Genomic DNA, 24578 nt, shown 5'->3' with positions numbered 1-24578 from the left:
AGTTGTGTGCCTTCCTCCATCAAAGCTTACATGTTGAATCCTAATATCGTGGAGGCCTGAAAGATGTTCTGTGGTTAGGCATGCTTGCTGCTCTTGCAGGAGACCCATGTGGGGCAGCCCACAGCTTCCTGTACTCTTGCCCTGAAGGATCCAACATCCTCTGTTGATATCCACAGCCATCTGTGCACACATTGTATAAACTCTCTCTCACACACACGCACACACACACACACACATTCTGTGAACATGTGGCATAAACTCACACACATATATACAAAAATACTTTTAAAAATAATTTTTAAATTCCATTGAAGATTCTAGAACACGGATATTAAAGGAAGGAGACTCTATTTTGGATAGCGCCCACTCCCCCACCCCCTTCAAGTAACAACAGTTAGGACTTCTGATTTTCCAAACTGTAAGTCAATAAATTGACCTTATCCTAAACCTCTGCATTCACAATAATTCACTCAAGACTCAGTGGGGAATGAAACCACCAGCTGGAGAAAGGTATGAATGACTCTGTTCACATGTTACCAACAAGAACTGGACACCAGAGAGAAGTCGGAAGCATTTTGTTTCTTCTCTTCTTTTTGTGATAGCACACCTCAGCAAGTGGAACTTAATGGAGACAGGAATTATTTTAGCTCACAGTTCAAGGTGCATTATGGTAAGTAAGTCACAGTGGCAGGAGTTTGAGTCATCTGGTTACGTTGCACCCACAATCAGAGAGCAGAGTGTCATGGATGCTTGCTGCTACTCAGCTTGTTCTTTGTTTATTTCCAGATCATATCCAGGAAATGGAGACATCCACAGTGGGTGATTCTTCCCCTCACAATGAGCAAAATCACAGTAATTCTTCACAGATATGCCCAGAGACCCCTCTTCTAGATGATGCTAGATTCTCTCTAGTAGACAACACTAAACATCACAACTTTCATGCGGCCACTCAACATCATGGAGGGGGCTGCATATATGTCTCTGTTATGTAGTCATTTTTACTGCTTGATGCATTTATACTTATGAGAATGCATAAACAGTCCTTTGTTCTATCTGTTCACCGCTATAGCATGAGTTATTGCTTGGAGACTGACGGCTCTGTCTTGTCAAGTTAAACTTGTAAGAGCACTGGAGGAGTTTCACTGGCAGCCAGCCTGAATTGTAGGTGTTCTGAGACTGCTTGTACATGATTCAGAATGTAGGGAGAACACCAGAAAAATCGAATTTCCCTTTAGCTTCCTGATGTTTGGACTCTGAGGGCAGCATGGGCCTAGTGAAGAGCTAATGTTCACTTTTCTGTTCACAGAGGAAGAACTTGCAGCTGAGAAGTGGTGGGGTCCAAGAACTAGCAGCACCAATCTGAAGGAGGTGATAATGAATCACGTGCTCATAAGCATCTCTATATTGAACGTGACTGAGGTGTTAGAAATCTGACTGAGGGACCTGTCTTCTCCTAATCTGAAGAGCGCACAGACCTATGAGCTCCCTGCACCAAGTGGACATGGGACTTCTCTGGTTACACACACTCAGCGCAAACCATAGATTTAGGGGAAGTCCCTGAGAATGATGAGCATGTCTTCTGGTTTTAGTTTCAGGGCCATTCCCAGAGAAACTCCAGTCACACCAGCTCTTCCTTTTAACCAACTGCAGTGGGATCTCCAAGTTAAGACAGGAGAACAGCTGTAGCTTGGGCAGCCTGTGGGGGCCAATAAGACCAGGATTTATCACCGGTGCATGAACTAGCTTTTTAAAGCCTATAGAGACATTCTTTGCTCAAACATGGTAAAGTGGGGAGAGGTTTGGCCTTGCCTCAACTTGATATGCTAGACTTTGTAGACTCCCTATGGGAGGCCTTACCCTAAAGGAGAAGTAGAAGAGGGGCTGGGGGAGGGGAGGTGGAAGTGAGTCAGAGGAGGGGGGAGGGAGAACTGTGTTTGGTATGTAAAATAAAAAAGAAACTTTTAAATAAAAAAAAAATAAAAGGAGAACAGATTCCAAGTATTAGGGGAAGGATTTTCCTGTGCCAGCTGTGCTGAACCAGAAACAGGGCATGAAGAGCAATAGGGTGCAATGCTCCCCCGCCTCATCCACCATCCACTCTTGGCTACATCTCATAGATATGGATCCAGCCTTCCAGCCTGTAGCACATAAACCTGGTAATGGAAGCGCGCTCACCTGAGTTTTGTCATCCTTCTTCTCCCACAGCCCCTACTAAGTGGAGGAGTAGGTGGTCTACATGCCCAGGGCCAGTTCCCACCACAGGAAGACTCCAACTAGCACTATCTTTACTAGGCCTAACTCTATAGACACTATATTTCTGAGACTTGTGATGTGGGAGTGTCATATATCAATCTGTTCATTTCATTAGCTAAGCAATAAAGAAACTGCTAGGCCCATTGGATAGGCCCACCCTTAGGTGGGTGGAGTAAACAGAACAGAATGCCGGGAGGAAGAGGAAGTGAGGTCAGACTCCACAGCTCTCCTCTCCGGAGCAGACGCCTTCAGAGAGACGCCATGCTACCTGCTCCAGGGAAGACGCACACCATGCCCCAGCTCCGACCCAGGATGGACTTAGGCTAGAATCTTCCCGGTAAGCGCACCTAGGGGCGCTACATAGATTATTAGAAATGGGCCAGAGCAGTGTTTAAAAGAATACAGTGTCCGTGTAATTATTTGGGGCATAAGCTAGCCGAGCCGGGCAAGCGGCTTGGGGTGTTGGGGACGCAACCCTGCCGCCGCTCATATTACTACAAATGACGCCCAGACGTGTGGCTAACTGAGTCCACAAAAAACTTGAGAAGGCTTAAAAATAAGGGAGAGAGCGTTTAACACAGATTTTTGCTGTTTGTTGGTGGCGTGCTGTAGAGAGATTTCCTGATTCAGCAACAGCAGCAGAAAAAAAGCTGCGTTATTTTAAAGTGTGGCTTCCCGGGGCTGTGCCGCCAGTGCAAACTCTGGCTTTATGTTTGTGTTCCCGCTTGGGATCGGAAGGAGAGTGCTCTGAGACCTTGACGATGACTCAGAGCTCCCCGCCTGCTCCTGGGCAGAAGGCAGAATCAGGCTTAGGCAGGCGGAAGAGCATGGCGGATTCCTGCCGCCATACAGGGATGTGTTTTCAGACTGCGCAGTGCTCTGCGTGTCAGATTTGGATGTAACTTGGATGAAAAGAATTTCTGTGCTGCACGCTCAGTCTCAGAATTAAAGTGCTGAGCGCTGCTCCTACCTGGTGGCCCCAGAGCTAGCACAAAATGGTACGTCCTCCATTTTGAAATTTTCCTGACTCAGCTTTAGCTGCAAACCCTGCAGCTCATTAAGAGGTCCTGCCACGAAACACTTAAACGGTGGTGACGAAAAGCTGAACGCAAGCTTTTCGGTTTTCAGCCGTAGCAGGAACAAAGCTGCGCGTTTAAAAATGCCGGCTTTCTGGGTCATCCTGCCAGGGCAAACTCTGACTGTTTGAGGCAGGAGGGCCAGCTACCAAGAGAGGACTGGAGTGTTGTCTGTTGTAGCTCGCTGGCTGGCAGGGACCTTGCAGCCAGTACCTCAGCCATGAGGCTGAAAAGCTAAGGAATGGACTGGATCTAGCTGGCAAAGCCACGCCTTTAGTCCTACTGATATTGCTCAGTAATTTAAAGGCTCATGTGGTCAGAAAAAGAGAGATATACAGTTAAAGAGAGATTCAAAGACAGAGAAAATTTCTGAATGGTTTAAAGTGTGTTAAAAATATATACAAGCTGAAAGTTGAAGTTCTTAAAGCAAAAAACAAAAAAGGAAGAGAGTTGTTTTGTGTCCTAGTACACACCTTTAATCCCAACACTTGGGAGGCAGAGGGAGATAGACCTCTGTGACTTCAAGGTGTGGTAGCACACGCCTTTAATCCCAGTGCCTAGAAGGCAGAGACAAACAGATCTCTGTGAGTTCAAGGTGTAGTAGCAAACACCTTTAATCCCAATGCCTGGGAGGCAGAGACAGGCGGATCTCTGAGAGTTCAAAGATAGCCTGGTCTACAGATATGCGCTCAAAAAGCAAAAAGTTAGCATAGGAATGTCACAGCTTAGATTCTTAAGTGCCTAGTGATTTAAAGGCACAAATCAAAAGTGCTCCTGGATAGTAAAAAATTGTAGATTCACAATAGGACAGATTCAGACCACTAAATGAGTCACACTGTTGGATGAATGTACGTAGGCTTGAGAGAGAGAAGAAAAAGAATATAGAGAATAAAGTTGATGATTAAAAAAAAAAGAGGTAAAGTCTTTAAAGAGACAGAGTACAGATAGTTATAGATATAAATAAAAATAAGCCGCGTAAAGATGAAAAATTCACAGAGAGTCTGGATTCTTTGTATTATTGTGTTTTCTTTAAAATTTTTGACTGTGAAGGAGCTAAGTACAGAGAGACATTTCATTACATGGGCTGCCAAGCTAAACCAGAATGGATATAAGGGTATTACGATTTCAGAATTTGGGTCTAAGGATATGATGCTTTGGAGAGAGTCTTCTTTTGTTTTCACAGAGGATGAGACTCTATGGATTTCTTCTATTCCGATTTGGTATGATGGACCACGTCCTCCTGAAGGGTTGCTGTGAACATCTTCAGAAAATTGCCTTGCTCAACTGCCAACTGAGATAAACCTGGCACACAGGTTACACCCTAAAATCATTAACGACGCCCCCATTCAGCAGGAAGCAGTTTGGAGAGAAAAAACTGCGCCCATGTTCCCAAATATAGTTTATAAATGTTCTTTTACATTTAAAGGGGGAAATGATATAGGTATGAATAATTTGCATTGATAGAGATTTAAGGTCAATTTTGTTATATGTATAAATGTTTCTGATGTAACTTTTACTTGATAACTGTTTTGTTATATGTAATTTTGCTATGTTAAGGTTAAAGCCTTCCTTTTTTTGTTTAAACAGAAAAAGGGGAAGTGATGTGGGAGTGTCATATATCAATCTGTTCATTTCATTAGCTAAGCAATAAAGAAACTGCTAGGCCCATTGGATAGGCCCACCCTTAGGTGGGTGGAGTAAACAGAACAGAATGCCGGGAGGAAGAGGAAGTGAGGTCAGACTCCACAGCTCTCCTCTCCGGAGCAGACGCCTTCAGAGAGACGCCATGCTACCTGCTCCAGGGAAGACGCACACCATGCCCCAGCTCCGACCCAGGATGGACTTAGGCTAGAATCTTCCCGGTAAGCGCACCTAGGGGCGCTACATAGATTATTAGAAATGGGCCAGAGCAGTGTTTAAAAGAATACAGTGTCCGTGTAATTATTTGGGGCATAAGCTAGCCGAGCCGGGCAAGCGGCTTGGGGTGTTGGGGACGCAACCCTGCCGCCGCTCATATTACTACAGACTTGAAATAACAGGTATAGGAAATGATGCTCTAGGCAGGGCAGTATGCTCTTTTCCTCTGCAGGTTTCTCAGAGGAGCAGAAGCACCCACTTGTCTCAAATTTCACTCTTCTTGCCTTTGGTCTTACCACATTGAGAAATTTTCCACACAATGAGCAATTCTTGCTGTGTCACAAGCCCCACCGGCCAAACAAACGTTCACTACAAGGTGTCAAACTCAGATGACTCATTTGATTCTGTTTTATTATTATTATTTAATTGAAATTTTACATACCAGTCCTAGTTCCCACTCCCTCCCTTCGTTCTCCCTCCACCTTCCCCCCCCCCACTCCACCCCTATCCACCCCTCAGAGACTGTAAGGCTTCTTATGGTGAGTCAACAAAGTCTACCATATTGCTTTGAAGCAGGATCAAGACCCTTCCAAATATATCTAGGCTGAGCAAGTTATCTCTCCAAAGAGAACGCGCTCCAAAAACCCAATTCAAGCAGTAAAGATAAATCTTGGCCCCACTGTCAGTGGCCCCTCAGACTGTCCCAGCCACATTTTAATAGAGACTTGAGGTTCACAGAAAAACTGAACAGAAGGTGAATAGCGTTTCTGGTGTCCTCCCTGCCCTGCTCTGCCCCACCAGAGTGGTCTACTTTGTCAAAAAGATACAGATACACATTACTGTCATCAGGATCTGTAGCTCATATTGTGCTGTGTACCATGTGAGACTGGCTTCTTTCACTTAGTAATGTACATTTTTCTCCAATTCCATGAGCAAGTTTTGTGGCGGGGGGATGGCAGATAGCAAGGATCAAGACTGCTTGGTTTTCAATGGAACAGAATTAAAGACCCGGATATCAATCCACACACCTACAAACACCTAATTTTTAACAAAGAAGCAAAAAATACAAAATGAAAAAAAGACATCATATTCAACAAATGGTGCTGGCATAACTGGATATCAACATGTAGAAGAATGAAAATAGACCCGTATTTATCATCATGCACAAAACCCAAGTCCAAATGGATCAAAGACCTCAACATAAAACCAACCACACTGAGCCTCATAGAAGAGAAAGTGGAAAGTATGCTTGAACACGTTGACACGGAGACCACTTCCTAATTATAACCCGAGTAACACTGACACTGAGATAAAAATTAATAGATGGGACCTCCTGAAACTGAGAAGCTTCCGCAAAGCAAAGGATATGGTCAACAAGACAAAACGACAGCCTACAGAATGGAAAAAGATCTTCACTAACCCCACATCGAACAGAGGGCTGATCTCCAAAATACACAAAGAACTCAAAAAAACCGTTCTTTTGATGAACAAATAATCCAATAAAAAATGGGGTACAGAACTAAACAGAGAACTCTCCATAGATGAATCTAAAATGGCTGAAAGACACTTAAGGAAATGTTCAGCATCCTTAGCCATCAGAGAAATGCAAATCAAAACAATTCTGAAATTCTATCTTACACCTCTAAAAATGCCAAAATAAAAACCACTGATGACAACTTATGCTGGAGAGGATGTGGTGTAAAGGAAACATTCATTGCTGGTGGGAGTGCGAACTGGTACAGCCCTGTTGGATATCAGTATGGCAATTTCTCAGAAAAATAGGAAACACCTTACCTCAAGACCCAGCAACACCACTTTTGGGTATTTACCCAAAGGATGCTCAATCGTACCACAAGGCCATGTGCTCAACTATGTTCATAGCAGCATCGTTTGTCATAGCCAGAATCTGGAAACAACCTAAATGCCCCTCAACCAATGAGCGAATAAGGGAAATGTGTTTCATTTACACAATGGAGTACTACACAACAGAAAAAAAATAAGGACACCTTGAAATTTGTGGGCCAATGGATGGCTCTAGAAAACATCATATTGAGTGAGGTAACCCAGACCCAGAAAAACAAATATCATATGTACTCATTCATAGGTGGTTTTTAAACATAAAGCAAAGAAAACCGGCCCACAATTCACAGTTCCAGAGATCCTAGACAACAATGAAGACCTTAAGAAAGACATACATAGATCTAATCTATATGGGAAGTAGAAAAACACAGGATCTCCTGAGTAAATTGGGTGCGTGGGGACCATGGGAAAGGGTAGAAGGGGAGGGGAGAGTAAAGGAGAGAAGTGGAGAAAAATATATAGCTCAATAAAAACAAATTTTAAAAAAAGATTGCTTGGTGTTATAAAAAATATTCTTGCCTTTGTAAGATACAGCTGCACTGTACCTGTAACTGCCACACCACATTGGCTCTTCACAGCCCATAACCACATTCCCACCACTCTGCATCCATCCCATTGTCCATAGTTGCTTCTCCTATGAATTTGATCACTTGAACAGGTGTTCAATGAAAACTTGGTCACTGAGATGTTAGAAGGGCTGCAGCTTGGGAGGCAGGGGCTAACAGATCTCTGTGAGTTCAAGTCCAGTCTTGTCTACAGAGAGAATTCCAGGGCAGCCAGGAATGCACAGAGAAACCTTGTCTCCACAAACAAACTAACAAACAGCATCAACAGCTAAAAGGGCTACAGAAACACTGGCTCTAGAGTCAGGATTTATATTTACAGTAAGTTCCTCCTCTGCTTCAGTCTCCCACAGCTTCAGTGACCTAAGCAAGTCACTTCCCCTTGTAGACTAGCTTAGTCATGAGACTCTCCTTTCTTTGAAATCAATCAACAAAGAGTCACCAGTTGCCCATCACAAGATCCATGCCTGAAGTTGTGGGCTCACTTGAAGGTCTGTATAGCAGGAGTTTTCGGTGTATCTTGTTCACATCTTAGTGGATCAGGAAACTGGGATCATGGCTGGAAATGCCAGGCTATAACTTTCAAAGGCCCACCTCCAGTGGCCAATGTCTACCAGTTAAGACACTGTATCCCAAAGGTTTCATAGACTTCCCACTGGTCACCAAGTGCTGAAAACCTGAGCTCATGTCAGTCACAGAAAACATGCTGCTCTAACTCTCCACAAACAACCTAACCTTAAGATCTTGACCCTTTACTCAGTGGGAACTTAGCAACCTGAAACCCTAAGTATCACCAAAGGAAGACATACCCAAGCTCCTCCAAGAAACTAGCACGAATCTCTTGGAAGCTAATGGTAGTCCCTGTACCATAGGGAGTACTAGCTGTATATAAGGTTTGTTTTGTTGTTGTTGTTGTTTTGTTGTTGTTTGGTTAATTGTTTTTTTTTTTTTGTTTTGCCTTCTCTCTCAATGCCCTTGTTCTGTACTTAAACACAGAAAATTTTTTACATGGGAAAATTTATTTTCTTATCCGTTCTAGTTCCATTTCTATTGCAATGATTAAAGATCCAGACAAAAAGTAAATCTGGAGAGAAAAATATTAAATATTAGGCTGCAGTTCCAGTTTACAGTCCACCGTAGCTCAGAACTCACTGTGGCACAAGTTTGAAGCACCTAGTCACATCATATCTATATTTAAGAACAGGGAGAAAAAAATGTCAGTGTTGGTTTGATTTCTCCACTCTTACTTACTTCAGGAGCCCCTGATTAAAGAAGGGTGCCACCCACTGCCAGCTGAATCTTCACACAAGCCCCCAATACCTGACCACAGACCAGCCCAATGTAGAAAATCCATCAATGATAGTATCTTCCCAGATGATTCTAGGTTTTGTCTAGTTCACAATTTAAACTAATCACCATACCCTCTCTGGACATTAGAGTCGAACTTGTTGCTGGGCAACTGCTGGGTGTGTCCAACTCAAAGACATCAGCTGTCACCATGATAGAATCCTGAATGGTCTGCTGTTGTGGAAAAAGATGGATGGCTTTGGCATTGTTCAGGACCCTAATGATGTCCAGAGCATTGTTACTCTTGATCTGAAATAGTCTTTTCAAAGCTAAAGAGATGGTTTTGTGGCTAAGAGTGCTTACAGCTCACGTAAAGCATCAAAATTCAAATTCCAGTGCCCATGTTTGGTGTCTCACAGTAGCCCATAACTCTAGCTCCTGGGGAGCTGATGCACTCTTCTGACCTTGTCAGATACTAAAAACATACACATGTGCATGCATACACACAGACAGACAGACAGATTGACGACAAAGACAGATACATATATGGAGAGGTACACACAGAGAGAAACAGAGAAGGAGGGAAGAGGAGTGGGAGAGGAAAAAATGAGATATGTACATAAAAACAAGTATCTCTCCATCTGGACAAAATCCATAGGACTCAGAAGGTGGCTATGAGGGTTACTCTAGAGAGGAGTTAGAATCTAATGTCCCAAATACAAGTTTAGACTCCAAGATCATTTCCACAGTCACCCTCTCACTCTTTGTCCCTCTAACACCACCTCTCTTGCCTAATATGAGCCAACCTTCACAACTTATTCTAAGGACTTGCCTGCCCTTCTGTTCTCAGGCTACATGGACTCAGCCCTCAAAAGAAATTCAGACTTTCAACAGGATTTCACTCAAAAATCTGAGCTTCATCTGGCTTTTCAGCATGGTCCTAGCTAGAGTCAGGGGAACAGGAAGCCTAGATGGATACTGCCCTTTGGTCACTATCTGTTCTCCCCATGAATCCCAACATCATGAACGCAAGCAGGACTTGGATCTAAGGGCCTATCTTCCCTGTGCCCAAAACTCACACCCTACGAGCTCTCATAATTCTATACTTTACCAAGGGAAAACCAGGAAGTAAACACAGGAAGCATTGTGCTGTCTCCCTAGCCTCACCCTGGCCAACAGTTGTACAGGCTATGGCCATCAGGTGTTCCGTCATAACTACCTATGGTTTTCTTATCAAGCATTTCCCCTTTCTTAGAAAGTGTTTCTCATTGATTTGGTTCCTCCTTACCTTGACTAGGACATAGCAGAGAACTGTTCTGTTAAAGTATATTTGTGCCTGCCCATGTCCTCCATGAACACCATCTCTGACCCAAGTATCAGGTAACACTAGCTATCCTGACCTGCCAAGAGAGATTCTACTTGCCAAATCTGAAGGAGGGTTGAATTTAAACATGGCATCACTGTGCCAGGCATGCCTAATAAAGTGGGGAACATTAAGTAAGCCACCTTTTCATGAAACCTTGAGTAGTTGTGTTCATTTTTCTGATCAACTGGTACATCATCACTGTCGTGGCTATGGAAGGACTACCTATGTGTACATGACACTTGAAATGCGCAACAAGGAAACTCTCAGTCTGAAAAAGATACACAACAAACTTCCTCAGAAATTATGTAACTTGAAGTAGTACTAGACTCTTTAAAACTGAACCAGCCTGGAGCTGGAAAGGGTAGCTAAGTGATAAAGAATGTTTACTATTCTCGCCAGAGGACACCTACATCAGGAGGCTACAACTACCTTTAACTCCAGCTCCAAGTGGCATGATGCCACTTTCTGAGCTCCACAGACACCTATATGTACATGCACTCACACACCAGCACACGCATAGACGGAAATAAAGTCTTAAGTAAACAAGGTAAACAAAGGTGGGCTTTGTTTATTATTTGGTACTGTGAAGCCACCATGTGGAAATTAAGACTGGCGTCTGGAATTCCTGGGGTAACTGAGGTAAGCATAGCTTCAGTGAATACACACAGGCAAAGACTATACCCAGATGGCATCCTTTTGGTGACTATTTCCCCATCTTCTGACTCCTAGATTCTTTGGGCTCCCTCTTCTATAAATGTTCCTTTATATTTGAGTATTTATTTGACTTTATCTTCATTTTTATCTTTATCTTTGCCTTCATTTATGCGTACCACATATATGTAGTACCTACAGTAGCTACAAAAGGGCATCAAGGGCCCTGGAATTAGAGTTACAGACGGCTGTTGGAAGGCACCATGTGGGTACTAGCAACCAAATGAGGGTCTCAACCAAGAATGGCAAGTTCTCTTAACTGCTGAGCCATCACTCCAGCCCCTCTGTGGTGTTCCTTGAGTCCTGGAGGGAGTGACAAGCTGTCCAACTGAAGGCTGAGCTGTCCATCAACACTGACCACTTTGGTCAGTTATATGTTTCTATGTTAAGAGATGCCCACAGCATTAAAAAGAACTTCTCTGGTGGTTTGGCTTTATCTTTTTTTTTTATTCAAAAATTACACTTCCTTCCCTCCTCCCATTCCCCTCCCATTCCCCCACTTACCCTCCTTCCTCCCCCTCCCTCCTTAAGAGAGGGCAGGGTACCCTGCCTTGTGGGAAGTCCAAACCCCCCCCATCCATCCAGGCCTAGGAAGGTGTGCATCCAAATGGACTAGGGTCCCAAAAAGCCCAGAACATGCAGTAGAGACAGGTCCCAGTGCTATTATCAACAGCTTCTCAGTCCACCCCCACTGGGCTTTATCTTTTAGAAAATAAAAGAGATTCTAAGCACACATGTTGCCCTATCATGTTATTTCTCTAAATATATCTGTGGGACCACTTCATGGACTCAGAACTGTGGAAGGCAACAAAAAGAGCAGCTGTTGTTTCCTAGCTCTTTCTACATTCCAGGTACATTTTAATCACCTACAGGCAGTTTACTTAAATCTCACTACAAAACGCCATACCACCCAGGCTTGCTTCAAACTTACAACAGTCTTGCCTCCACTCCCAGCATCCCGGGTTGTATCATGAGGGGCCGGCTTGTGGGGTTTCTGTCCTGCCCAGTTCCCACAGCTGGTAAGCCTCTAAAGAAAAATCACACAGAGAGTCTGCATTAATTATAAACGTATTGACTCATTAGCTCAGGCTTCTTATTAGCTCTTGTAGCTTATATTAACCCATTATTCTTATCTATGTTAGCCACATGGCTCGGTACCTTTCTCAGCCGGGTAGATTGCATCTGGCTTCTTCTGTGGTCTGGGCAGGACTGGGGGAAATGGGCTTTCTTCTTCCCAGAATTCTGTTCTTATTGTTCCACCTCTACTTCCTGTCTGGTTGACCCACCTATACTACATGCCTGGCCAATCAGCATTTATTCAAAACATGATTGACAGAATACAGACAATTCTCACACACCACTGGGATCACAGGCATTCACCACAGTACCCAACCTCAATTTTTTTTTAATTTATTTATTTATTAAGGATTTCTGCCTCCTCCCCGCAACCGCCTCCCATTTCCCTCCTCCTCCCCCGATCAAGTCCCCCTCCCTCATGTGCTCCAAGAGCAATCAGGGTTCCCTGACCTGTGGGAAGCCCAAGGACCGCCCACCTCTATCCAGGTCTCCTAAGGTGAGCATCCAAACTGCCTAGGCTCCCCCAAAGCCAGTACGTGCAGTAGGATCAAGAACCCACTGCGATTGTTCTTGAGTTCTCAGTATTTCTCATTGTCCTCTATGTTCAGCTAGTCCGGATTTATCCCATGCTTTTTCAGACCCAGGCCAGCTGGCCTTGGTGAGTTCCCGATAGAACATCCCCATTGTCTCAGTGTGTGGGTGCACCCCTCGCGGTCCTGAGTTCCTTGCTCGTGCTCCGTCTCCTTCTGCTCCTGATTTGGACCTTGAGATTTCTGTCCCGTGCTCCTCTGTCTCTGTCTCCTTGACAAAATTATGGAAGAAAACTTTCCCAACTTAATGAAACATAAAAAAATATCAGTGCCAACCTCAATTTTTATTCTATTTTGCGAAAGGTGTTTCAATTGCTAGACCCCCCCTTATAGATGAGCACACTTTATAGATGAGTTCAAAAGGTTCATTCATTTGATCTGTGTTGTGCATGAAGACATGGGACTGGATTTCAACCTGCTCGGACGTTCTACCCTAACCTTTTACTACTCTGCCATTACCTTTATTAAATGAAAGGGAGGAAACCAGTAGTAATCTAAGTGGGGAGGGGGTCCTTGCCTCCTAGTAGTGAGTTTAGGTACATAAACTGAGATGGTGACTGTGGATACGTAAACATACACACACATTCCTGCCTGGGGAAACAACCTGGGGGAAGCTTTGGCTCCCAGAAATATCTGATTAGGTTATTTTTTTCCTTTAGTTTTAGTTTGTGTTAGTTGAAATGGATTTGTTTACAGTTTTGGTCAGAAGAGGAAGGAGAAAAAAACATCTATTTCTCTCCACCATACCCTCAATCGTGCTTCTGTTTCTAGAGAAGATTAAACAAGTCACCAGTGGGTGAGGGCCCCAGGTAGAGCCCTGAAAGCCGAGTACCCTATTCAGATTCCACAGTGGAAGGAGATAACCGACTCCTGAGAGCCATCCTCTGACTTCCATGTGTGCACCATGGCACATGCCCACGCAGACTTGCTTACACATACAGCATGTGCACGAATGCATATTAATAATGAGTATTTTAAAAAGAAATTACTAAAAAAATCCATGAAATATTTATATGCAAATTTCACCAAAAATTCCTTTCCTATGGGACAGTTCTCCACACATATCTCTCCTCACACAGCCCCCCACAGCTCTCTTCACACAATCCCCCCACAGCTTCCTACATAGATCTCCCCTCACACAGCTCCCCCCCACAGCTCCCCACATAGACCTCTCCTCACACAGACCCCCACAGCTCCCCACATAGACCTCTCCTCACACAGACCCCCACAGCTCCCCACATAGACCTCTCCTCACACAGACCCCCACAGCTCCCCACATAAATCTCCTCTCACACAGCCCCTCTATCCCATATTAAAAAATTCTGATGTCACAGGTCAGAATTTCCTAGAGAATTCTTAATTTTTAGGTCATGATATTATCTCTCTTCTTTTCTTTTTTTTTCTTCTTTTTCTTAAAAAGTTCAGCCATTAATCCCACATTTGCAAGGAGAAAGACCATTGACTCCACATATCCAAATCAAAGCAAGCTGTGTACACCAGAGCTGGTTCAGTGGTTGTCTTCCATTAAGACAGGGTTCAAAAGATCAGCTAGGACCAAGTGCTCAAGCCCTTTTCATAGGCCAAAAGCATACAGGGATGGGGGATTTTACAAGCAAGTCTGGTTACAGAAGTGAGACCAAGCCTTTAAGGGAATCTTCCTGTAAGATTTGTTACAGAATGGTCTATGACTATACGGGTAGGGTGCTTCCCAGCTTATGTAATACATGCTAAGTTTTACAGTAAGCAGAAACCTGACTAAGCTAGACTATCAAAATGGCTCCTGATTACAAAATAGATTTGGGCTAGTTTTCTAGTCTATGTAGCTCTAGCTGTCCTGGAACTCACTATGTAGACCAGGCTGCCTTGACTCCTTTCATGTTTGGTCTCTGTCTTGGGAATTTGTAGGTTTTGTATTATCTACTGATGAATGATGTGAAAATTCATGAAACATGGCTGTGTTCAAAAGAATACTATAAATGGGAAAAGAAGTAGCAGAAATCAGCATGGTGGTGGTGGTGCACGCCTTTAATCACAGCCCTTGGGAAACAAGCAGGCAGATCTCAGTGAGTTTGAGGCCAGCCTGGTCCACAAAGCCAGGACTGTTACACACAGAAACCCTGTCTTGAAACACCCCCCCCCCAAAAAAAGGAGCAGATGTCAGAAGACTCCAGTTGGCATCAAGTAACCATGTGATACACTTCCTAGGAACCTCTCTGCTTCAGTTAGTTTTGAAGGGTTAATACAAGTAACTGTGTTTTTGTTTTTCACTTGTGTGTTTGTTTTAAGATTGGCTCTTGTGGGGATCAGGATGGCCTAGAACTTGCTATGTGGTCAAGGAACTTGTGATCTTCCTGCCTTCTCCACCTCCTGAGTTCTTTAGGGTGTTCACCATGACTCTCACTCTAGGCAGTAGACGAGATACAGCTGAAGGCTTCCTTCATACTTTCTAAGTAAGCACTCTTCCAACTGAGCCACATCCCCAACCCCAAGACTCCATTCTTCTCCATTGGGAAGGGGGTTATCATTTCATTGCTTGAGTTGGTTTTGCTACATAGTTCAAGCTGACTTCAAACTCACAATTCCCTGGTTTTCTGTACCATTGTGTTCATTATCAATTCATTTTGATTCTGACTACTTTGCTCCTTATCTATAAAGGCACTGCTGACTAACCATACTGTGGTTTGATCTTAACGGTCCTAAAGTACACCCTAGGTTACTTTAGACTAAGCCTTTTACTGTTGAAAATAAAATGGATAGGGGCACTGGAGAGATGTCTCATGAGGTAAGAACACTGGCTGCTCTATGAGAGAATGGATATTTGATTCCCTTACAACCATCTGTAATTCTAGTTCTAGAGGATCCAACACTCTCTTTTGTCTTCCAAGGTCACCAAGGCACATGTGTGGTGCATAGACGTAGAGGCAGGCAAAATATCCATACACATAAACATTATTTTTAATGGATAGAGATGCAGTTTTGTGATAAAGCAAGTTGTCTCAGCATGTTCTAGCCCCTGAGCTTGATTCCCAACATTGACAAAATAGGGAAAAGAACATAGAAGACAGAACATCTGTTTGTACCTTGGAGTCTCTCCAAGGCAGACAGACGAAATGTTTGCAATTTTAGAACAAGGAAGGAAATTCAGAGAGAAGTTCATGCTTGGGGTCACTATGCAATGGCTTTAGGGTTTGCTGTTTCTGAAAATGAAAGTAGGAGTCAAGGGACAAAGAGTTGAGAAGGAATAGAACCTGGAGGGTCAGCAAAGGAATAGAAGGCACAAAACTAGATAGGCAGAAACATCAAATATGAACAATGTAGCCACTGAAATTATAAAACTTTGTCAGTAGGTGAGGCTCACAGCAACTTAGGCTCAAGTGGGGAGAAAGGACTAATTGAAGCAGAGATAAGGTCTATCCTTCTCTTTGGTTTTAGAGAGGAAACAAAAGACAGTGCTCAAACTAAGGCATAAAAATAAAATGGGAACAAAAAGGTCCAGTTATATTTGTGATTTCATCATTTAGGTGGCAGAGGAAGGAGAATCAAGAGTTGGACATCCTGGGTTACATCTTTAAAGGACAAAAAAACTGGGGATTGGAGATGGCTCGATGGGTAAGAGCAGTTGCTATTCTTCCAGAGGATGAAGATTTAATTCACAGCATCCATACAGAGAATGCAACTGTCTGCAACTTCACTTAGAGATGATCCAGTGTCCTCTTCTGGCCTGCATGAGCACTAGGCATGCATGTAGTGTGGAGACCTACAAGCAAGTAAAACATCCATGCACCAAAACATTTTAATGGCACTCGAGAGATGACTCTGCAGTTAAGATCACGTATAGGGGATCTGAAGTTTGGTTCCCAGCACTCTATCAGGTGACTGCTGTAATTGCAATTCCAGGGGTGATGCCCCCTTCTAAAGTCCATGAGCACCTGAACATACACACATTCAGACTCAGGCACACAGACACATAAAAAATCGGTTTTAATTAGCAAAGACAGTATCAGACATGCAGACATGGTGTTGTCTTACATGTATATAAATGGAGGGAAAATGGAAAGGAAAGAAGGAAGAGGAAGGAGAGAGAGAGAGAGAATATGGAAATGAGACAGGCACAATTCTAAACTGCTCTCCCTAGGGTCCTTCCTGAGTCAGATGAGAATTCCAATCTTCTAATTTTACAGTCTAAAATAAAATATAGCACTATTCTCCTCAACTTCCTTTTCCTCATACCTCAGCAGATTATGTGGATTCCCACTCACAATTCTCCAAAGCTGGCATGCATCTTATACCCTCCACGCTTCCACGCTCACCTATCACATGCAGCATTGCAAGGACTCCCCCCCTGGTCTCTCCTAAAATGTTTACCTTTAATCTATCCTCGATATGGTGGCATACTTAGTCTCTTAAACATTTCTCAATTCTCTTGAGAAGTGGGGCCATCCTGGCAGACAGGGTGACAGATGAAGTAGTAGCTATGAGGTGCCAGGAACGACACCCATGCACTGTGCCAGCCTAGTTCGCCTCTGAGTTTGTGCGCAACCAGATGAGAGAGGGTAATGCGCCAACTTCGTGTCTGTCATTCTTGGAAATCATTCCTTTGAGAGCAAGCCTTTGTCAGGAGCAGGAAGGAGAGGCTGGGAAGATGAGTCAGTGGGCAAAAGTTTCTAAGGAGCAGGACAACCTGAGTTCAATCCCTAACATCCCCCAAAGCCAGATATGGTTGCTCATGTCTGTAATTCCAGTACTTTTACACTTAGATGAGCTGCCCAGGAGACAGGAGAATCTTTCAGAAGCAAGGAGACAGCAAGAGAGACCCCGTCTCATTGAGCTTAGAGGAGAGGACCAACACAGGAAAGTTTTCTTCTGACCTCCATACACATGCCACAGCATACACATAGCACACTGGCATTCTCTCACACACACAAAATAAATTGCCAAGACTTCACCCCTAGCTGAGGAGTCATTGGCAACTGATGGTTTCTTGGAAAAAAAGAATTATTCTTCGGTGGAAGAATGATAGTAGGCTGTCTGTGCCCCCGTGAATGACTTCTCACACATTCATTCATGGGTAGCCACTACCTGGACCTAGTGATTTAAAACAAACAAAAAAACTAATTACAAAACAAAATTTAAAAAAAAAGAAGACATAAAACCGGAATGGAAGTATGTCAGGGGAAATCATGGGAAGAACTGGATGGAGGTAGTGGGGAATGGATATGATCTAGATACATTGTTTACATGTATGACATTTTCAAAGAGTAAATAATTAGTATGAAACATATATGTAGGGCTAGGTGTGGAGGAACACCTCTTTAATCCAAGCACTTAGGAGGCAGAGTCAAGAAGACCTCTTGAGTTCAAGGTCAGACCTGGTCTACATAGTGAATTTCAGGACAGCCAGGACTACATAGAGAAACCATATCTCAAAGCATAAATAAATAAATACATAAGTAAAGATGTGTAACTGGATGCCATGGCATATGTCAGTCAATATTGATGTCAAGTCATGTGACATTGCAAGCATCCCTCTGATACTTATTTTCTTAAAAATAAAGAAACATGCTGGGAGATATAGACAATCTGACTATCTAACTGACAACTGTTGAGTCAAACAGAGAGCCCAGCTATCCTTTTACCAATACAAATTACTTTGAATACTCTGCACAAACTTAAAGAAGCTGTGTAGCAGTTGCAGCTGCCTGCTGTCAGCACACAACTCTGGCTCCTGAAGGTGCAGCCCCAGTAACTACTGTTTGCAAAGTCTACAGTAGGCTGTCTCTGCAACCATTTCCACCCAGGCCAGTGGGGGAATACTTCTCCTGGTTGTCCAGCCAAGAGAATATTATGATCAGTGCAAAAGGGACAAAGCTGTAATTGGTGTGAACACTGTTGTGGGGTATCCACCAGAGAAGGTGGCTGCAACCATATCGGGTATTCAAGTGCCCAGTGTAACTTTGAGTCTTCCTCAGGGTGAATTTTTAAGCACAGAAACCATATCCTAGGTTGACATGTTTCAGTTAACAAGAACATTTAGCCAGAAACAGAACTACAGAGGTGGAAAAGCAAAATTAGTACATTTAGAGATTTTCCAAGAATTGTGGATTTTGATGGGTTAGGTCTTTGTTTTTATTTTGGCAGTGGATGCTGTCTGTGTGCTGAGTTTTATAGCCTGAATGGTACTTCCATCATGGAATCAGTGTGCTAAGGTCTGGGAGCCTGTTACAAATTACATTAGATAGAGACATCGACATCACATGTTTATAAAAGTTGGTAAATTTAGACAAGCATCGTATATAGCTAAAGTTTACAACATGAAGCATCTTTAAAACAAATTTCATGCCAAGTGGTGGTGGCTGTGGTGCACACCTTTAATCCCAGCACTTGGGAGTCAAAGGCACGCAAATCTGAGTTCAAGGACAACCTGATCTACACAATGAAATCCAGGACAACCAGGGCTACACAGAGAAAGCCTGTGTCAAATAAATAAATAAATAAATAAATAAATAAATAAATAAATAAATAAATAAATAAAATTTTGCACATATTAACAATAAATACAAGAAGACGTCTTAACAAATATATACCACAAACTGCTTACCATAATGGAAGAAAGTATTGCATCTATCTTCTTACACAGTAATCCATTCCCCCAGGTAAGTAGCAATAATCCACTCTCATGTCAAAGCTTATGATACAATACACTGCTATTAACTCCGGTCCTCCTGTTATGCGTTAGATCTTTCACTGCTGGCAACTGTATCTTGGAAATGTACTCACTGACAAAGCACTTAACCAGCATGCGTGAGGTTCAATGCCCAGTGGAGAAAAAATAAGCTTTGCAGTTTCTTCATATCTATAGTCTCCATAGTATCGATGGAGAAACAGAGGATCATGGGAGACAGAAGGTCCAGTTAAAAGTCGCTAGACTGAAGCACCCCACCACCCACTTTCCCATTGCAAATGCTTAATCTGTGTCTTGGGCTCCCTCTAATGGCCACAGTGGGGAAAATCCCTTTTAAGTGCTGTGTCCATTCTGCCCCTTCCCCCTGCCCCGTCCATCCCATTCCCATACCTAATCCTCCTGCCACTTTACACTTTCTTCTGTTCAAACAATATACTCATGCAAGCAACCCTGCAGTAGGACAGGCACACATAAAAAGAACTTCTGTAAAGCAAAGGACACACTCAACAAGACAAAATGGCAGCCTACAGAATGGAAAAAGATCTTCACCAACACCACATCGGACAGAAGGCTGATCTCCAAAATACACAAAGAACTCAAAAAAAACCTTTCTTTTGATGAACAAATAATCCAATAAAAATGGGGTACAGAACTAAACAGAGAACTCTCCATAGATGAATCTAAAATGGCTGAAAGACACTTAAGGAAATGTTCAGCATCCTTAGCCATCAGAGAAATGCAAATCAAAACAATTCTGAAATTCTATCTTACACCTCTAAAAATGCCAAGATAAAAACCACTGATGACAACTTATGCTGGAGAGGATGTGGTGTAAAGGAAACTCTCATTCATTGCTGGTGGGAGTGCGAACCGGTACAGCCCTGTTGGATATCAGTATGGCAATTTCTCAGAAAATTAGGAAACACCCTACCTCAAGACCCAGCAATACCACTTTTGGGTATTTACCCAAAGGATGCTCAATCGTACCACAAAGCCATGTGCTCAAATATGTTCATAGCAGCAATGTTTGTCATAGCCAGAATCTGGGAACAACCTAAATGCCCCTAGACTGAAAAATAGATAAGGAAAATGTGGTTCATTTACACAATGGAGCACTACACAGCGGAAAAATATAAGGACATCTTGAAATTTGCAGGCAAATGGATGGAGCTAGAGAACATTGATGCTGTATGAGGTAACCCAGACACAGAAAGACAAATATCATATGTACTCTCTCATCAGAGGCTTTTAGACATAAAGCAAAGGAAAAACCAGCCTACAAATCACAGTCCCAGAGAACCTAGACAACAAAGAGGACCCTAAGAGAGACATACATGGATCTAATCTACATGGGAAATAGAAAAAAAAAGAAGATCTCCTGAGTAAATTGGGAGTGTGGGGATCATGGGAAAGGGTAGAAGGAGAATGAGGAGGAAGGAAGGGGAGTGGAGAAAAATATATAGCTCAACAAAAACAATTAAATAAATTAAAAAAGGAAAAAAGAAAAGTAGAGAGAGACTTGCCAGGAAGAAGAAAGTTTTCAACAAAAGAGAGAGGTGGATGAAAAAGAGTGATTGGGGGAGAGAGTCTTAAAACTGCTAAAGTCCTATGCGTGTGTGTGTGTGTGTGTGTGTGTGTGTGTGTGTGTGTGTACTCAGTAAACTTAGTAAAATGTGGTGATCTGCCAAATACTTTTCCAGGCTCCTGGTATCCATCAGTATAGACAGCAGACAGACAACCCTACTCTGGATGCATTTGTATTCTTGCAGGCAGACAAAGCAGGACTCCTCCTTACCATGGCAGTGCTTCATTGCAGCTCATCAGCCACTGTCGACCATAGCCAGAAAATACCAGAAGTAAAAAGACTATACCTTTTCAATCGCGTGTCTCTCTGAGTAGTTTGATGAAGTTTCGCTCAAAGTAATACTCCCTGCAAACAATGCTAATAAGGTATGTAAGGAGGGAACCCCATTCTCTATAACTTTTATTACACTGTTTTATGGTCATCCTGTTTTATTTTTAGGGACGACTGGTAGTCCTTGGGCCTGGTTTATAAACTGAGCTTTGTGGTGGGTGCATAGTATATATATAGAATTCAATACGCTATGTGGTTTCAGACATCTGTTGGATGCCTTGAAATGAATTCCCCACAGATGGCAGGCTGCTGTGAGCTTGTTCATTCTTCTTAAAGTGATCAAGAAAAGATGACACAATCGAGCGGCTTGCACGGGAGATCTGGAGAACCACAGACTTGCGCGGACTACAGGGAACTAGGTCCTGAGCAAAGGCATAGGAAGAGAGAAAGCATCGGGAGCTAACCCAAGGTCGTGTGGAGCCCTGCCAGTCTCTGCAATTACTCTGAGAGAAATAGCAAGTATGCCACACTGCTCCAAGTTGAAGACACTTCCAGCAATGAGTCTTTTACCTAGACTTCCATTATAAGGCTGGACATACAAGAGATCTGTCATTCCAGTAATGTTCGAACAGTCTCAGCCATCTTCCTCAGCAGTCTCCAGCCCCTTCGCTCTAGGTATCATGGCTGATGGTGGCTCTGCACTGAGTTGACCCCTGAATGCCTATCTTGAGTGGGGAATGTCTCACCGGGCTCCTCACAATATGTGGCATGGTGACCCCAGAGTTGTGCAGTGCAAACTCACAGATCTATACATAGTGTTCCTAACATACTCCTTCTGGTGTCTGCAGTTTTGGGTCTCGTATTCACAGGGTGATACTATGTCTTAACATCTCTCACATGAAGAGCAGATAGTTCCCGGGTGGTGGTGCACACGCCTTTAATCCCAACACCGAGGAGGCAGAGGCAGGTGAATTTCTGTGAGGTCAAGACCAACCTGGTCTACAGAATGCGTTCCAGGACAGGCTCCAAAGCTACACAGAGAAATCCTGCCTCGATAAAAATAAAATAAAATAATGCCCAGAAGAAGAACTAAAATACAGCAGCTTCGCCAATATCATTCTTAATAAATAAAATGAATTGCTACACAGGGCCAGATAATTATGACAGGGTTTTAGACACCAGACTGTAACTATGTACAGTCACTGGGATTGGATGAGGAATCGCAGCCCAGCTGGCTCATTGTACCAGGAGCTCCCACAGCCGGCAGCGTAATTATAGCAGAGGCACTAGACCTGCTGGGTGATTACCATGCAGTCATGGAGTCCAATGTGATAATAGCAGGGCTCCAAACACAGGCAGTAGGCAGTCACTGGAGACAAGGTGATGGTCACAACTCAGAGACAGAGGGAAGCTCCTGAAACATCGAGCCCTAGGATGGTTCGGTCAGTCACCCAGCATCAGGCGTACCCTAAAGTTGAATGAATCTTCCTCCCCCACACACCTTTTTTTGACCTTAGAATTGTGCCTAGTTCCTTTTACGTAATATCAAGGACTTTGCTAGTGAGTCATGCCCCTAACTTCACACTGGTGGGTTCTTTGCAGATGTCCTATTGAGCCATGTCCCCCCTCCCCTCCCTGGGGAATTCTAGGTGGGTGCTCTACCACTGAGCCACACTCCCAGCTCCTCACTAGGGGATTCTAGACAGGTTTTCTACCACTGAGACACACTTCCAGCCCCCCACTGGGGGATTCTAGGCAAGGGTTCTACTGCTGACACACGCCCTCAGTCCCTCCATGGAGGATTCTAGGCAAGGGCTCTACCACTGAGCCACACCATTTACTCCCCATCCCCTACCAACACAAGTCTCTTCCTCACACTCACATCTTTTGGTCTTGTGTTGTTTAACCAGGACCATCTGTGTGACCACGGATTTAAAACTATACACTGAAGCTGGGTGTACTCACCAGTGGGTGCACAACTGAAAGCAATGATACCTCCTCCCTTAAAATCTATCAGTAACCAAAAGCTAAGCAGAGAAAAGTAGGGCATTGCAAGCCCCTCCCTCATCTATAACTGACTGATGGCAGGCCCAGACTTGCACGGGTCCCAGTGCAGGTGACCACAGCTGCTGTGAGATCACGATTGCATGGTATTCTAGGGGCTTTCTAAAGCTATCGCAGCTTGAGCAAAGGTCCCCAAAGTAGAGATGTTGTTGGCATGGCAACCGCTGTGATAACTGTGGCTCCTATGACAGGAATAAAGTGCCTTGAGGAGACGATCTGATGTGAAGGCTCTCCCAGGTGTCAGTGGCTAGACTGGTGATTCTTTTAGCAGGCACAAGGGATTTTTTTTTTTGCTTTCAAGACAGGGTTTTTCTGTAGCTTTGGAGCCTGTCCTGGAACTAGCTCTTGTAGACCAGGCTGGCCTCGAACTCCCAGAGATCCGCCTGCCTCTGCCTCCCGAGTGCTGGGATTAAAGGCGTGCGCGACCACCGCCCAGCAGGCACAAGGGATTTAAAGCAGCAACAACAGTCATGATGACAGCCGAAGAAGCAGCTACTTGGTTGACAGTGCCCATGGTTCCCCAGGGAGTGACTATCTATCTCCAGTGAGCTTTCAGACCTGGCAGCAATGTCACTTACTGGCCTGTTGGATACCAGGCTTGGTAATCAAGAAGATAACTCATCTTTCTGATCCAGTCTTTGTCACTGTCCTTCCTGGGACAGTCAACCATCCTTGTGTAGGCACAAGGAAAATGTCTAGACAGCTGTCAATCAAGCAGCTAAATTGCTAGCAGCTAGGGGAAACATTATAGTATCCTGGTTGAAAAGATCAGATATGGAAGTAATTAGTCATCTTCAGTGAACTTTAAAATCTAAGAACATTTAACCTCCAACCAGTACCCTAGGGAGAACTGAGTTCTCCAGATCTACCGCAATTCCCAGCATTTCTTTTTTCCTTCCCCTTCAGTCTGCTGAACCCTGTGTTCAGAAATGGTGAATGGGAAGATAAGTCTTCCCAATTCAGCTCCTGGTGCAGAGAAAAGCCATCTTTATTTCTATTTTTATATTTTATTATTTGTTTGCATGTTTGTTTATTGATTGATGGTTGCAGGGTCTCACTCTGTGGCTCTCGTGGTCCTTAAATTCACTATAAAGATCAGATTGGGCTCAAACTTAGAGAGATCTGCCACCCTGTCATTGTTCACAACAGTTAAGAGGTGGAGTCAATCTAACTTCCGGTTCTGGTTATTTCTATGTTTACTTGATACAAGCCAGGGTCATCTGGGAACAGAAAACCTCTACTGAGAAAATGTCCTCATCATATCAGTCTGTAGGCAAGTTTATAGGCATTTTTTTTTTGATAAACACTTGATGTAGGTGGTTCCAATTCACCGTGGA

General features: G+C 43.6%; 1 protein-coding gene across 2 annotated transcripts in view; it reads right to left on the bottom strand.

The window, feature by feature from the left end:
- LOC142831739 (leukocyte-associated immunoglobulin-like receptor 1) overlaps positions 1–11922 on the bottom strand; it is a 36620-nt gene extending 24698 nt beyond the window's left edge. For both annotated transcript variants that reach the window (XM_075942129.1, XM_075942138.1), the window contains exon 1: positions 11905–11922. The gene's annotated coding sequence lies outside the window, so the exon portion shown is untranslated. The remainder of the gene's footprint in view (positions 1–11904) is intronic.
- Between the last annotated feature and the right edge of the window lie 12656 nt (positions 11923–24578).

The sequence above is a fragment of the Microtus pennsylvanicus genome, chromosome 1, assembly GCF_037038515.1.
Source record: "Microtus pennsylvanicus isolate mMicPen1 chromosome 1, mMicPen1.hap1, whole genome shotgun sequence".
In the NCBI taxonomy this organism is placed as follows: domain Eukaryota; kingdom Metazoa; phylum Chordata; class Mammalia; order Rodentia; family Cricetidae; genus Microtus; species Microtus pennsylvanicus.
Note: the sequence above shows the minus strand (reverse complement) of the source record. Positions and strands in the feature narration are given on the sequence as shown.